Source organism: Miscanthus floridulus, chromosome 6, assembly GCF_019320115.1.
Source record: "Miscanthus floridulus cultivar M001 chromosome 6, ASM1932011v1, whole genome shotgun sequence".
NCBI lineage: Eukaryota > Viridiplantae > Streptophyta > Magnoliopsida > Poales > Poaceae > Miscanthus > Miscanthus floridulus.
The window spans coordinates 18,342,477-18,358,221 of record NC_089585.1 but is presented as its reverse complement, the minus strand read 5'-3'; the positions used below and the strand labels follow the sequence as shown (position 1 = coordinate 18,358,221).

The 15,745-nt window shown below is 41.9% G+C and overlaps 1 pseudogene; it reads left to right on the top strand.

Annotated features, from left to right (window-relative positions):
* Positions 1-1,535: 1,535 nt before the first annotated feature.
* Positions 1,536-15,290, top strand: LOC136461795 (E3 ubiquitin-protein ligase PRT6-like; annotated as a pseudogene).
* Positions 15,291-15,745: the final 455 nt, after the last annotated feature.

The window sequence follows — 15,745 nt, the reverse complement described above, 5'->3', positions numbered from 1 at the left end:
CTTTTTTCCTTTTTTATAGCTAAAGTTCTGTAACACGGACAAATCATTCTTGGTTAAAATTAATTCTTGGTTAATATTATATTTTTCTTTTTGAAGAAAGTATTTTTGGCGAAAATTACAGGAGCATCTCCCACTTGCAGAGTTACAGAGGACATGAGCGGTGGGTCCCACCTGCAGTGTGACCACGCACCAAACGAAGCCGTATCACGCGGCCAGCAGCAGCCTCAGCTAACGGGTTACGGCGTACACCACCCTGCTGGACCCACTGCTCAGCGACCGAACTAACCTCCTCGCCCTCGCCTCGAACCCTCGACGATAGAGCACGCCAGAGACGCCATCCGCCATTATCCTGCTCCACCCCATCACGCAAAAAAGGGTCCCCGAGGGCAACACCGCCCAAAAAAAAAAAGGACAGAAAAAAAAAGACAACCCGAACAACGCCTGCACGAATCGTCTCGAGCCTCTTCGTCGACGAAGTTATAAATAATAACCCCGTTCTGGTTAGGGTTGAGGATTTATTCTTCCTCTGGTCTGCTCGCCCTCGAGAGATCGCCGGAAGAGGAGAGGAGGTGCGGATTGCCGAACTGCTTCGAGGCCTCCGTGTGGGGGTTCGCGCCGCGGGATCTGCGCCGCGCCGTGTGATTCCCGGTGGTGGTTTTTGGCGGGCGGAGGCGGATTTCGCCGCGGTTCAGTCGGTTGATTCGGCGAGGCTGGGGCGCGGGGGCGGGCGATCGGGCCACTGGAGCTGCGCCCACTGGCTGCGCGCCATGGCCGGGATCGACGCCGGCGAGGGGGCGGCCGCCGCGCCGCCGCCGGAGTTGTCGCCGCAGCAGCAGTATCGAGCAGGTGCGCCGCGTTCTCCTCGCTGGCCAAAGTGTCTACCCGTGATCCTTCTTCCCCGAGACCCCGTGTCTGTCTGGCGTAGCGCCGCGGTGGTTGCGGGCGGTGTGCTGCTTGCCTGCTTGGGTATTTGGTCCCGTGGCGGTGGGTGATTTGGGATTGGGTTTTTTTTTCTTTTGCGGTTCATGGCCGTGGGACTTGTTGCTGTCAGTTGGCTGCTTGCCTGTTGCCATTCGCTTCGCTGGCGCGACGATTGGTGTGTTTACTGTGATAGAAACTGGCGGCGGAGGGAGTTTAGGGGGTAGGTGCTGTTTTTTCATGCTAGGGGGCGTTTTTTTCCAATATAATGTTGTTATACTTACAGATGCCACTTTGGTGTTATATTCCTTCTTATTGCTACTTCATATAAGAATGTGCTTTTTTTTTTCTTTTGGTTTATAAGATACGGATGAGAGATTCTTCAGAACTAGGCTTCTTCGTTAACTGTGTTGAATAGAATCAGCTATATGGTTACAATGATGCGAGCTTCGCTTCATAATTAATTAATTTAAACGATTCATCAGGGCTTTTTAGAAATTTGCTGATGCACAACATTGCCCTCTCCCTGCAGAAGCTCATTCTCTATGGAGTACCTGAAGAACAGCTGCAAGAGCACCAAGAAAGCCTAGTCCGGTACACGGAGGAGCACAAGGAGCAGATACATGATATTGTGAGGCACGTCTTGTCAGCAGGTACTGACATTTCAGAGGCCCGGAAGGCCTCAAAGAAGGACGCAAACAGCAGCACCATTGGCGATGCATACAGTGAGAGTTTGTCATGGCTGCAGTGGCTGATGTTCAAAAATGAACCAGCAGAGATGCTTGATGACCTGGAGCGTTCCAATGCAGGGGAGCGTGCTGTCTGTGGGTCTGTCTGGGGGCACAATGACGTTGCTTATCGCTGCCGGACTTGCGAGAATGACTCCACATGTGCAATTTGTGTCCCGTGCTTCCAGAATGGCAATCACAAGGATCATGATTACTCTATCATGTACACAGGGAGTGGATGTTGTGACTGTGGAGATGCAACTGCTTGGAAGCGTGAGGGCTTCTGCTCGAAGCACAAGGGGGCTGAGCAGATCAAGCCTCTTCCAGAGGAGCTTGCGCGTTCTGTAGGACCTGTTCTGGATGCCCTCTTGCAGTTCTGGAAGGAAGCGCTATGTCTGCTGGAACCACCCCATGCAAAGGGTGGTGATATTAGCTCGTGCAAGAGGATTGCTGAAGAGTTGACAACTTCTATCTCTAGCATGCTGCTTGAGTTCTGCACACGCAGTGAAAACCTTCTTAGTTTTCTGTCCCTAAGGATCCGTGAGTTCCCTGATATGTTAGATGCATTAATAAGGTCAGACAGGTTTCTTGACAAGAAGGTTGCCAGAAAATTGCATGAGTTTCTACTGAAGCTTATCAGTGACCCTGCTTTTAAGTATGAGTTTGCCAAGGTTTTCATACACTACTACCCTATCACATTTGAGGAAGTTATTAAAAGCTGTAATGATTCACTACTGGAAGACTATCCACTGATGACAACTTTTTCTGTGCAAATATTCACTGTGCCTACATTGACTCCAAGGCTTGTGCGCGAGCTTGATTTGTTGGGTGTCCTCCTTGGATGCTTGATAGATCTGTTTCTCTCTTGCATCGGTGAAGATGGTTGTTTACAGGTATGCTTTTGTTTCTGCTTTTTATGGCTCAAAGAATTTAATGCTCATGTGAACTAGCTTCTAGGCTGACTAAAGATTATTTTAGTTATGCATCTGTCCTGCTTATTTCTAGCATAATAAATAGCATAGCCACTCAGATAACTGGGAATGAATGAATTGGATGAATCATAAACATTTGAGGACCAGACCCTTGTTGGTTTCTGTTTTGAGATGTGGCATTGGATTGGAAAAATATTCATAATAAGAAAGATTGACTACACTTCTGTCATTTTATATGTCAACTTAATGCATTGTGACTTGTAGAGTGCAACTTTACTTTCTTATGGTCATAGGATACCCTTTTTCACTTTGTTATTTGCAGACAAACAAATGGGGGAATTTATTTGATGCTTCTATCCGATTACTGGATGATACAAGCTATGTGTTGAGTCATGAAGAGGTTTCTAAGCATGTTGCTTATGAGAGGCCTGATCTAACTAGGTCATGGATTAAGCTCTTATCACTTGTGCAAGGAATGGATCCTCAGAAGAGAGTGACAAGTATTCATGCTGAAGATGAGAACGAGAATCTATCTGCGCCGTTTGTGCTGGGGCACTATCTTGGAATTGTCCAGAATCTTATGATGAGGGGATCATTTTCTCCTCCTGATCAACATGAATCAACTGATGTGACAGTTTGCTCCACTGCGGTAAAAGGGGTGGAAAGTGCTGAAAATCAGCGGCATGCAAAAGTTGGGAGGGTCTCCCAGGAGAGTTCTGTATCCAATTTAAGCAGCAGAGACAGCTCTTTGTGCTGTGGATTGCCATCACCTGCTGCCTGGTTAATTCTTCAATGCCTGAAAGCTATTGAAAGTTGGCTCTGGCTGGAAAATGATATAGCTCTGAGGAGCAAACTGTCATCCCTTGATGCTAGCAGCAGTGATTCTCACAATTTTATGGCTTTGCTTGAAGACCCGTTGAGTTCTCTTAAGGGAAACAGTTCAAATACAAAGATAGGCATCAAGATAAATGAAGGATCACAAACAGATTGTACTGCAGATTATTATGAGGCATCTAGTTCTCCTGTTCAAGGTCAAGACAACCGGATGCAGATTGACCAAGAACGTCTGCCTCCGGTTAGTAACATTACAGGCAAAGGGAAGATGCATGACGGCAGTTCTACAGATGTACAGTTGCACCCTGAGGATGCAGTTACTTATACTCTGACTGATGGTAGCATTTTGTATGCTCATCCAGATTCAAGAATCGAGGAACTAGGAATACTCAATACAAGAGAATGGCCTCATGTTGTCTTTGATGTCAGTTCACAAGAAACATCTTTCCATATCCCTTTGCACCGTATGCTTTCGCTACTATTGCGGAAGGCAATGAAGAAATGTTTTGGAGAGGATGGACACTCAGATGTGCAATCCAATGAGTTCTTTTCTCAGATACTTAGAGGTTATGAGCCCTATGGGTTTGCTTCTATTGTTATGGAGCATCCACTGAGAGTGAGAGTATTTTGCGCACAAGTGCAGTGCTGGAATGTGGCGCAAGAACGGTGATGCAGCTATCCTGAGTGCCGAGTGGTACCGCTCTGTGCAATGGTAATTCCATAATGATCTCATGTCAATTCAATGTTCAAAGAGGCCTGATGTCAATTCAATGTTCAAATATTAGACTTCATTTCAATTCAATTTTCAAATAATAGTGCTGAAGTTATCTTGTTGCCCCCATTTTCAGGATTGAACAAGGTTTGGAGTCAGATCTGTTTCTGCTTCAATGCTGTGCTGCCCTATCTTCTCCAGAGTTCTTTGTGCGGACAATTCAAGAGCGATTTGGTTTGTCCAGTTATACGGATTTGGGACTTGCAGAGCAAAACGAGTAAGCCCAAAGCTGCTTGTCTGTTTCTGTTTCTGCTTTGTATTTTTTCTTCAATTTATTTATGGCATTACCTTCCATGTATAGTATTTATGGTTTGTTGTGGTCACTTCTGTTTCCATCACTACCGACTCCCTCAGTCCTGAAATATAGTGCATTGTGACTTTCTAAAATTTGTACTGAAATATAATGCATTCTATGTAATGGCTATGTATAGATTTGGCAAAATTTGTGAAAAAGGAAACAATAATTTGAGGAGAAACTCCTTAATTGGAATAATCCATGGATACATGCGTCATTTGAGTGTTCCCTTAAGTTGTCTTAAATTTTTTAGAATGCACTATTTTACAAGACGGAGGGAGTACTAAGTGAAGTATGATGGTGACAAAAGTTAGCACAACTCATTCCATCTGCCTTGCATCTTCACATCTTGTGTGGCTATGTATTGCTTGTTCTATCCTTGGGTGCTAGACAGTGTTCCTTCTGTCAGTAGATTTTCTGTCAACACGAAAAAGGAACAATCACAACCATTTCATTTGTTTCTGCCATTTTGGAACTTGATACTCAGCTTGGTATGTTGTCAGAGAATGGTTTGGTTTGAAGTCTTTACTTCAATGCTTCCATTTTCAAATTTGAAGTATATATGCTCCATGAAGAAATTTAAGGTTGTGGCACTGGGATGCTATAAGAGTGCACTGGGATGCTCAGAAAGTTTTATTTCCTCCAGAAGCTGGTTGGTAGGAAACTGGGATAAATCCTTGTTAAGTTGTACTCCCTCCGTTCAGAAGTCCATGTTATCTGAGCAAATTGGATTTTTTCAAAAGTATTCATCGTATTAGGTGGTCCTCCCGTCTTTTCTCAGTCTCGCGGGCATGCAACGCCTCGTATATACTGCGGGTTCATTACTGCACTGCCCTCCTGTTATCCTCTTATATGGATCTGTTGTCTGCTCCGTTTGTCATTCTGTTAATCCACAGACGCAGAGCAACAAAGCCGTGGCCCGCAGGCTCCGCCTTGCTGCCATGCTCCTGCGCCGTCGTAACGCCGAGTCGCTTCACCGCGCTGCTGTGCCGCTGTGTCACTCCTCCGTGCAAACGCGCCGCTGCAAGCCATGGATAACCAGCGATTCACCGCTGGTGCTGAGGATGAGCTCATTCGTGGATTGAACTGGGCACCAGATTCATGCGACAAAGAAGACGATCACCAGGACACGAGTCCGAGAGCGAGGCTTCTTAATTTTCATCGATCGCGGTAGATTTTTGAGCCGTTGCAAAACTGATCAATATTTGATCGATCTATACGCGTGCGGGAGATGCAATTGGAGCTGTACGCGCTGGCCGGTTTTGATGTCGTGTGGCCGGTGCAATTTGGAGTCTGGGAGAGAGGCATGTGCGGGCCAGGAGCTGAGCGGGAGACTTTCGTCTGTGTTAGCGCGTGGTTATTTTGGGAAACTGAACAGCCATTGGTGAGTTAAGTAAACAGCAGCCATTGGTCTCTGTGCGTGAGGCTAAAACAATTAGGACTTCTGAACAGAGGGAGTACACGAGAAGTTTTAGTGTCTCCATAACCTGGTTAGCAGGAAAGTAGGATACCATGTACTCAATCTGTTATAAACGAGCCGCACTTGTTTCCGTGAAATCCCAAAATTATATGTCCATTGATGGCAGTCACTCCCTTCCTTTTTGTATGAAGTCCTGGAATCTGTGCCATCAAACTTTCTAAAATTAGTTAGTTGTTTAAGATCATCATGGTATGCTATGCTACATGAATATTGTCTTCACAAAAAGTATTAACTTTATTAATTGGCATTATGTTAGGGAAACTATTAGTCAAAAACATATCTTTGCCAGGCACTGTGTTATCTTGCTGAGCAAGAACTTGGAACAAGCAAGGCGTTTGGATTCTCAGCAAGCTTACCTCGGGTTCCGTGTTGGCAAGCTTACCTCGGGCTGGCAAGGTTTGGCTTGCCCAGCCACGCTAGGCGAGGCTTGCTTGCTGGAAAACTCAAGTGGCCCCTAAAAAAAATCTTTATTCATGAAAGAACGGAGATAGCATTTAGTTGTATTCAAATTCAAAATTATCTAAGGTGTTGACGAGGTCTTTGTTATTCAATTTGGTCTCCGTAATCCATGACATCAAAACAACGTCTAAGGAAACACAGTGTCCTTGGCTCCTTGCTTGCTTTTTTGTCTTATCCATAGACTAATCATTTACTTACATTTTCTTAAAACTGAAGATTTATGTTATGCCACATTTAGGTTCTGATAATATCTTGTTTTCAGGTTTGAGTCAGTTCTAATGCAAGAAATGCTGACTTTTCTTATACAATTGGTTAAAGAGCGTCGTTTTTGTGGGCTTTCCACAGCAGACAACTTGAGGAGAGAACTGATTTACAAGTTAGCTATTGGAGACGCCACTCATAGCCAAATTGTTAAGTCTCTTCCTCGCGATCTTTCGTCAAGTGACCAACTTCAAAATGTTCTGGATTCGCTGGCAGCTTATTCTAATCCATCTGGCATGAAGCAGGTACTGTCCTTCAATTTCTATAACGTGTTTCTGAAAATAATCCTAAAATTGGAGGATTAACATAAAACATTATCACAGGGTAAGTATGTACTTCACAAATCATGCTGGAAGGAATTGGACCTGTATCACCCCCGCTGGAATTCTAGGGAATTGCAAATTGCTGAGGAGAGATATTACCGTTTCTGCAAAATTTCTGCCCTTAATGCTCAGCTACCTCGGTGGACTCATGTTTTTAACCCCCTCAGAAGTATTTCTAACATTGCAACCTCGAAGGCTGTCCTTCAGATTGTTCGTGCCGTTCTTTTTTATGCTGTTTACAGTGATGCATCATCGGCATCACGTGCCCCTGATAATGTTCTTGTGACGGGTTTGCATCTGCTTTGGTTGGCACTTGATATATGTGAATCTGAAAGACAGATACATGCTGGTCAGTATGGCATGGACGTGGTGCAGCATGATGATGAATCATGGGTTGTTCTGTCATCTGCAGAAGAGGCTTTCCCCATCTTGACTTACTCCACTGAACTAGTTTCCCCAGTGTCTGACAAAGTAAAGAAAGAAAGCATGTTAACTCTGCTTGTCTCGTTAATGCACAAATACAAAGAAGAGAATGATGCCACCTTTTCTGGATCCAAGTACTGCAATATCCCATCTCTCATTGAAATCTTATTAAAGAAGTTTGCCAAGTTAAGTAAGGAGTGCATGGTTACTATTGAGACAAATGGCACCGCATATAGTGCCTTCTACACCTAATCATACCAGTACCAAAGAAAGCCTAGAATCTTCTTCAGATTCCATGGAAAAGAAAGCAAAAGCACGCCAACGCCAAGCTGCAATTATGGTAAGACCTTTATTTGCAAAATTTACATAGTTTAATACTTTAATTATCCTTTTGACTTGTCTCAAATTCCACCCTTAGTTAATTGTGAGATCTTTGTAGATGGGTTTACGGAAAATACAGAACTTTATCACTTTATTATAATTTACAAGGTGCTAGTTCTGTGGTTTCCCTAGTTAGATGTTTATTTGTTTTTTCAGCCATCTAATGCCTACACTCTGCACTTGGCTCATTCTTAGGTTCTGAAGCTACTTGCTGATTTTCCTAAAAAAACTTGTTGACTTTTGGCCTCTCCTAACTTACACTAAGCACAATTTTGTTCTGTTGTACCATATTTATTTAGGCGAAAATGAGGGCAGAGCAGTCCAAGTTTGCTGAAAGTATGAAGTCATCAGAAAATGAGGGGCATGATGTTACTATGTTGGAGACAGATGTGTCCAGTTCAACTGGAGTTGTGTCTGAGGAGTCCCTACCAGTTTGCTCTCTGTGCCGGGACTCAGATTCCAAAAGCCCTCTCTGCTACTTAATCCTTCTTCAGGTAATCACTGTTGACTTGACAACATCTTGCTTTATCTTGTGATGCCTCATAGGTTCTTAAAGTAGTGATTGTTCTTTCTGCAGTATTTTGGTGTATGATATGATGTTTTCTGACCTATATTTAAAACACATGTTAATTCTACTTATTTTTCTTTTTGTTATGCTGATATATATGTTAAAGTACCATAGAATAAACTTTCATGTGTGTTAATTCAGAAATCTCGACTTGCAACCTTTGTTGAGACGGGTAATCCATCCTGGGAAAATCCAGCTCAAGTAAACAAGACTGTATCAGTCAAAAGGGAAGACTCAGCCGATTCCTCAGTATCTGGTTCTTCAACTTCTGAGGAACTTGTCAATGATACAACAGTAGTGCCATCATTTGATATAGACAACATGGAGGTTGATGCCTTTCTTGATTTTTCTAATGAGCAACATCCACTGATTAGATATATATCATCTTTCCCAACTGGGCATAGCAACAGCACTGCAGATGAAAATGTCTCGCTTGAGGCAATTGAGGCTGACATTTACAGTTCTATTTTAAATGATCTATTTGGATCCAGCAATGCACATATTCAGGATAGTGACCAAATGTTGCCATCAAATACTTCAAACATCACAGTTGATACCAAGAGAACTAGAAGCCCCAAGCGTTCAGTGCTGGGAACATATGTTAGTTGCCTTTCAGCAAAACACCGCCATTCTTCTCTGTACGATGTAGCCTCAAAATCTTCTGCCTCTGTAACTACAAGAAACAGATTTGGTCCTGTTGATTGTGATGGCATCCATATATCTTCTTGTGGACATGCCGTGCATCAGGAATGTCATGATCGATATTTGTTCTCCTTGAAACAAAGGTATGCTGGACCACCCCCCATAACATACCCTTTTTGTAACTGTAACTAGTTCTACTAGTTAGGAAATAGGTATGTTGCATTGCGCCTTTTGGTTGGGTGTTTCATTTCAATGGAAATTGTTCAGTTGTAGGAGTACAAATTCACAAAATGGTCAATTTATAACCTTTAGATGATTCATTTAATTTGTGTGGTATAGTTGATTGTTTGCCATCTAATAAGTCCTAGTTTCACGATTTACAATTAATTTAGTCAGGTTTCACTCCAGCATCTTTATTCTAAAACTTTTTCTCTCCATGCTGTTTTGCCAGATGCCATGTTTTTTTTTTAAATAAAAAAATTAAAGTTCTTATGGCATGGAATGAAATTGACTTGTTTGATGGCAAAATTGTAAATATGGTATATGGTGGACTTCTTTATTTATGACACTCTAATAGGATACCTATTTAGTGTTCGCGACCTGGAAAGCAGAAACTTACTATTTATTAGGAGGCCTACATAACTTATGATTATACGTATTACTGGCTGGAAAACTTCTGTTGATTTGAGTCTATATCTGTTTGCAGTAACTTACACATTTGTTTATTTACAGATATGTCCGGAGACTTGGTTTTGAAGGTGGTCATATAGTTGATCCTGATCTGGTATGTGTATATATTTGTGTTTATAAAGTTGACTTTTTTTTTGTTTTTGTTGATCCTTTGCTTAGGCAATTCTTTTTGCAGGGAGAATTGCTTTGTCCAGTATGTCGCAGATTTGCAAATTCCATTCTTCCAGCATCACCTGATTTCTCTGGTAAAACATCAAGGATGGTGAGACCATTTGTTCAAACCTTGACACCTCATGTTGTTACAACTACATCAGATGTGAATAGAAATTGCTTACAGTTTCCTCGCGCACTATCTCTTCTTGAAAGTGCTGGAAAAATCGTTGGAGAAAGCAAGTTTTTAAAAGCTATATCTGGGAAGCTTAATGAAACTACAAATCCAGCCCTTGATCCTTGTATTCGAAGATTGGCTATGCTTTACTATCCTCGCAGTCACAGCAGTTTTTCACCATCTAAGAGGCTCAACCCATCCTTATTTCTCTGGGATACACTAAGATACTCTCTGGTATCTACAGAAATCGCTTCTCGTGGTAGGATGTCAAGCCACTCTGCTGAATCGAAGTCCTGCTTGGAGTCTTTGCGTGGTGAACTTAATTCATCAAGTGGGTTCATATTGTCCCTCTTGTTCCATGCTGCTCACTCTGCACGGAATTTGAATCGTCTTGAGGTTCTTCTGAGGTTTGAAGGTATCCAACTATTAGCAGGTTCTATTTGCTCTTGTATTTCGGGTTATAAAGACATTCTGAAATTGAATGCCACTAAGCGAAAAGGTATAGCTCATCCTGTTCCTTTACCTTGTTTAATGTATTTCCCTGCATCTAGATACTATTTTCCCTCGTTTTGGAGTGTCTTCTTATTTCCACTTCCAAACGAATATCATGAGCTTTCTATTTCTTTCAGTGGGGCTTTGATAAAAATTATGATTTATTTATAAAACAAGTGGACTCCAGGGATTTTTATATACTATAAAGTGACCTTATGAGCAATATGTTGGTACTCAATTGTTATTGTTTCTGTTGAGCTGATTATAATGATAAATTGGTTCTTAATTGTTACTATTTCTGTTGTAGAACGGATTATAATTGCTTGTTTGGAGTGTTAGTATTGTCTTGTTGCTTTCCCTTTTTTTTTGCTGATTGGCATACTGGGCATAATTGTTTGCGTTGTGCTGGTTAATTGTAACAGTTTCTGTCTTAGAACATATTTAACAGGTTTCTTTTTGCTTTTGTTACCATTGCCTTGTTTGCTTTATTGTGCTGATTTGTTTACAGCACAGCAGGCAATATAACTGAACCTTTTTAGTTATTTCAGTTCTTATCTTATTTATTATAATTATACTATTTTTCCCTTATGAAAGTCCTAATGTTGTATTTCCTTTTTTTTTTTGTATTGGTGGTTGTTGTTAGTTTTATATTTTTATCTAACCAAGATCCTTGAGTTGATTTGACATGCAAAGCGAAGAATTCTGGTCTAGGCTTACTTACATTTGCTTGAAGTCACCAATAAAAGCTTATTACCTTTAAATTTGCATCCCACACTTTGTGACATCATGACATCTTCTCAATTTATGTTTGTAAAACAAATGCTTAGGTAAAGAGGTTTCAAGATACTTTCATAAAGACCGAAGCATTCATTAAATGAAAAATAAAACAAAAGGGTGCATACCAGGTCTTGTAGGTTGTGTACCTGTCAAGAAGGCTCTATTATATTCAGCATGTTCGCTTGTTGGTTTCAGCCAGCCCAAACCAGCCAGCCAACATTGTTTTTCTCTCACAATAAACCAGCACCAGCCAGTCCAAACCAGCCCAGAAACCAACCAGCGAACAGGCCGATTGTCTGTGAAAGTAGATGTGGCCTAATGTAAAGTCATTTTTCTTGCTTAGTTCTAATAATGTATTTATCATAAAATGCTTACATTTGATTAAATCATGTCTCCTGATCACTTATGGAATGTTTATTTTGTTATCACTCAGGCTCTTTGCCATCGATGGTTGATCCAGCCAGTGAGGGGGGCCTCTTCCCTGATATCCAATTTTGGAAACAATGTGCTGATCCAGTTCTTGCTCAAGATCCATTTTCTTCTTTGATGTCAGCACTTTTCTGTCTGCCTGTTCAGTTTCTGTCATCTGCTGAATTCTTCATCCCTTTTGTCCATCTGTTCTATGTTGTTTGTGCCATTCAGGTATGCTGTTTTGCATTGCTTCCTCTTTATGTTTGCAGTTTGTATGTTAGTTGTATTAATTCTTAGCTGTTTCAACATCAGCAAAGCTTTTTAGTCCCAAGCACATTGGGGTAGGCTAGAGCTAAAACCCAACATGAGCTATCAACAAAAAGGCAAAAGTAAGAGAAAATAGAATAAGTATATGTAAGGCATGAATAGTAGTGATGTTGTTAAGAGGGTCTGAAGCATGTTCATGGTTCAGGCATGTGAATAGTTGCTTTCCATGTGCTCCTGTTCAAGAACAATTTATAGCTTGCAACTACATGATTTTGATGTAGGCCCTGATAACATGCTACGGGGAGGAAACTTTTGATCGATCAAACTTCAATGACTGCCTTCTTAATGATGTTTGCAAGACAATGTCAGGATATGATATTGCCAGAGAGTATTTTGTATCCAAATATATCGATCCCTCTTGTCATCCAAAAGACATGGTCCGCAGATTAACATATCCGTATCTTCGGAGATGTACATTGCTTTGGGAGCTGCTAAGATCGTCTGCCACATCGCCCTTGTATGACGGTTCCAATATTTGGGAAGGATCACATCTTTACTTGAGTAATAGCACACAAGACGGCAGTTCTTCACTGGCAATGGAACTGAACGGATTAAGAGAATTGGAAGACCTGTTTCAGATTCAGTCGCTGGATCTGATTCTCCAAGATGAATCTGTACACATGCTGGCCTTAAAATGGTCTCAACATTTCTGTGAAGATTACAATCCCCGTAAATATAGAGGCACTCTCTTTTCTACCCCTGCAGTTCCATTTAGGCTGATGCAACTACCAGATGTATACCAGGTTCTCCTAGAAAGGTTTGGTCTGGTTCTTCTAAGCTGGGATGAGATTTTATGCGAGCTCCGCCTTTTTTCCTGGAACTGATGGCTTATTATTTTTCCATCTAGATATGTCAAGATGCAATGCCCTGATTGTGGCTCAGTGCCTGATGAACCGGCACTGTGTTTGCTTTGTGGCAAACTATGTTCGCCTAGTTGGAAACCATGCTGCAGGTGATAGAACTTTGCTTGTAAAAGTTCCTATTACCTTGTGTTGTGCCATAATTTATCAAACGCCTGTCCTAATTTTATTTGTTTGTAGGACTGGTAAATGCCAGAATCATGCATTGCAATGTGGTGCTGGTATTGGCATATTTCTTCTAGTGAGGGTACGTACTAGCTCAGTACTTTTTTTTCCCCTTGAACATGCAGGAGAGCTGCATATCTTTTATATTAAGAAGAAAAGGGGCACGAGAAACCCCAAATAACAAAGAACCACCCTAGCTCATTACACATGATACTATTATGTCCAGTATAACGTCCTCTGTTCTTTCTTATGTGAATATGCTTCAATTTTGATGGTCTTCTGTGCAGAAAACAACAATCCTGTTGCAGCGATCTGCTCGTCTGGCCTTTTGGCCGTCTCTATACCTTGATGCTTTTGGAGAGGAGGTATTGCTTAATTTCCTAATGTTTTGTTATTCTTATATGGACTTATAGCTGCTTGTTACATTCTCCGCTTGAAATTTTACCTCCTGCTGATGAACCCACTTGAGCTTCTCCGCCACACAGCAGAAGTTCATTTGGCCTCAAAATCAGATGCATGCTTCTATTGTGAACATGAAATAAAATGTCCCATATGTGAAATCTTTAGGATGTTTGATTTTTCCTCGAGAACAATAACAAGTGAAACTGATTTCAGATCATCTGAATGACCATCAATGGATGATGTGATGGATCTTATCATTTGTATCTAGTCATAAACTACCACCTGTATATATATTAACCTCAAGAATAAGCAAAGAATAAGTGAAACTCCTACGATTGAAACTGTGCATTGAGGAAAGTGAGCATTCTTTCATGACAATGTGAGCTTATGCTCTTTACCTTTCTGGGATGTTTGGAACTTTGGATGCAGGATCATGAAATGCAGAGAGGAAAGCCTTTATATCTAAGTCAAGAAAGATACACAGCGCTGACGTATCTGGTAATCAGTCCACACCCTTTCCTCTATGCTTTCTCGACTTGATGTTTTATTAGGAAAAAAACGAGACCCAACTTAGGAGGAACTAGGCGTTTTTTTCATTAAGAAAATTTGCACCCAAATTCAAGCCTAGAGAGGACTTGAACCTGGGTGGTTGGGTGCACGACCACACTTCCACCCAACCAGTTGAGCTAGGCTCACTTCCTGACTTGATGTTATTTGGAATTTGCACCTTGATTATAAATGAGATACATGTCTTTTTTGTGTGATAGGTGGCATCTCATAGCCTTGACCGAACTTCTGAAGTTCTTCGGCAAACGACCATCAGCTTTTATGATTGAGTCCATTTTCCAAGGAACAATGTTCAAAGGTTTGGATTATTTATATGCCTTGTTTGATTCTAGAATACGGAAAGATTGGCATCTTTGTTTTTCCCCAGTACCCCCTTTGTTCTTTATGTTCGTTGTTCACAAACTTCAAACTTGTAATGGTTAGTTTGCCTGCCAAAAAGATGTAGTTGGGTAGCAATAGGCATATTTTCCCCAGGTTATGTGGTCACTATTTGCTTCTCTTAGTAGGCTTATTATACAAGTCTTAAATCATTAAATATGGAAAGAACAGATGGAATGATCTTATCATGTGTATTAGATCGAATGGAGCAAATAAACTGCTGTCAGATCACCCAGCCACAAACTACCTTTAGTCAGAATGGTTGTATTTGTATTCATCGGTGTCCATTCTCTGGCATGCTGTATTGAAGAGTTGAAGTGCAACCACAGCACATGGTTCTCTCCACTTAATGCTGCCCCACACATTTTGTGCTGCGCACAAATTTCACGTTGCATCGTGATACATGGTTTATTGTTGATTTGTCGTCTGCTTGTGTCAGGATCTCGTGGATGTGCATATTGTGGGAACTTTAGTGCAACTTGGTGCTGATCCTCTCCGGTGGTAACGAAAGTGTTACCTCAACCAAGGTTACAACCGCAAGCTCTTTTTTCTAATTATTATTGCGCTCGTTGCTGTATCCTGCCTGCTTTGTTTTCGTCTGTGACCGTTTCTCTCTTCCAGGTGGTGTAGATTCTGCAGGCTTGCCACCATTCGTGTTCTGTGGCGCACTGGGCCCTGCTGCTCCCCTTGTGCCTAATGTACAGTTGTTTTCATTCTTTTCTTTGTTTAATTATTATTATGGCCGGTGCTCACAAAATGGCTACAGCTGACCTTGTAACGTTCAACGATCGACTGCATGATCTGTATGTGCAGTACATGTCACCGGATTGGTTTAGTTTCAGTATGAAATGCAGTCATCCAGGTGCCATTTCATCGTCATCGAGTTTTATTTGAACCTGCGTGTTCAGCGGGAAGCGAGGCTATGGAACATTTTAATAAGATAGGCTGCTCGGCAAGATATTTCCTTGCCCTTAGAGGGACGATTCGAGGGTTCGGTAGGGCGGGGCCCCAAATCCCCCGTTCACCACCGTTGAGTTTCACCGCCTCCCTCTCCCACCAGTCTCGATCTGAAGCAGGACAGCACACAGCAGTTCCCACCCACAGATCCTTCGTCACCTTAATTGGGCACAAGTGTGACACATGTCATTGGTTAGAGCAAATCAAGGATGATGAACCTAAGGAGGGTCACTCGTGTTGACGAAATCCACAAGTGCAGCGCTGGCCACGTGCAGCGTAGGCATAGGCACATAGCACTCTGGAGTAGAGGCCCTCACCGTGGTGGTATACACTCCTAGTTGGAGAGTAATAAGCAAATAAGATGATAAAATAGGG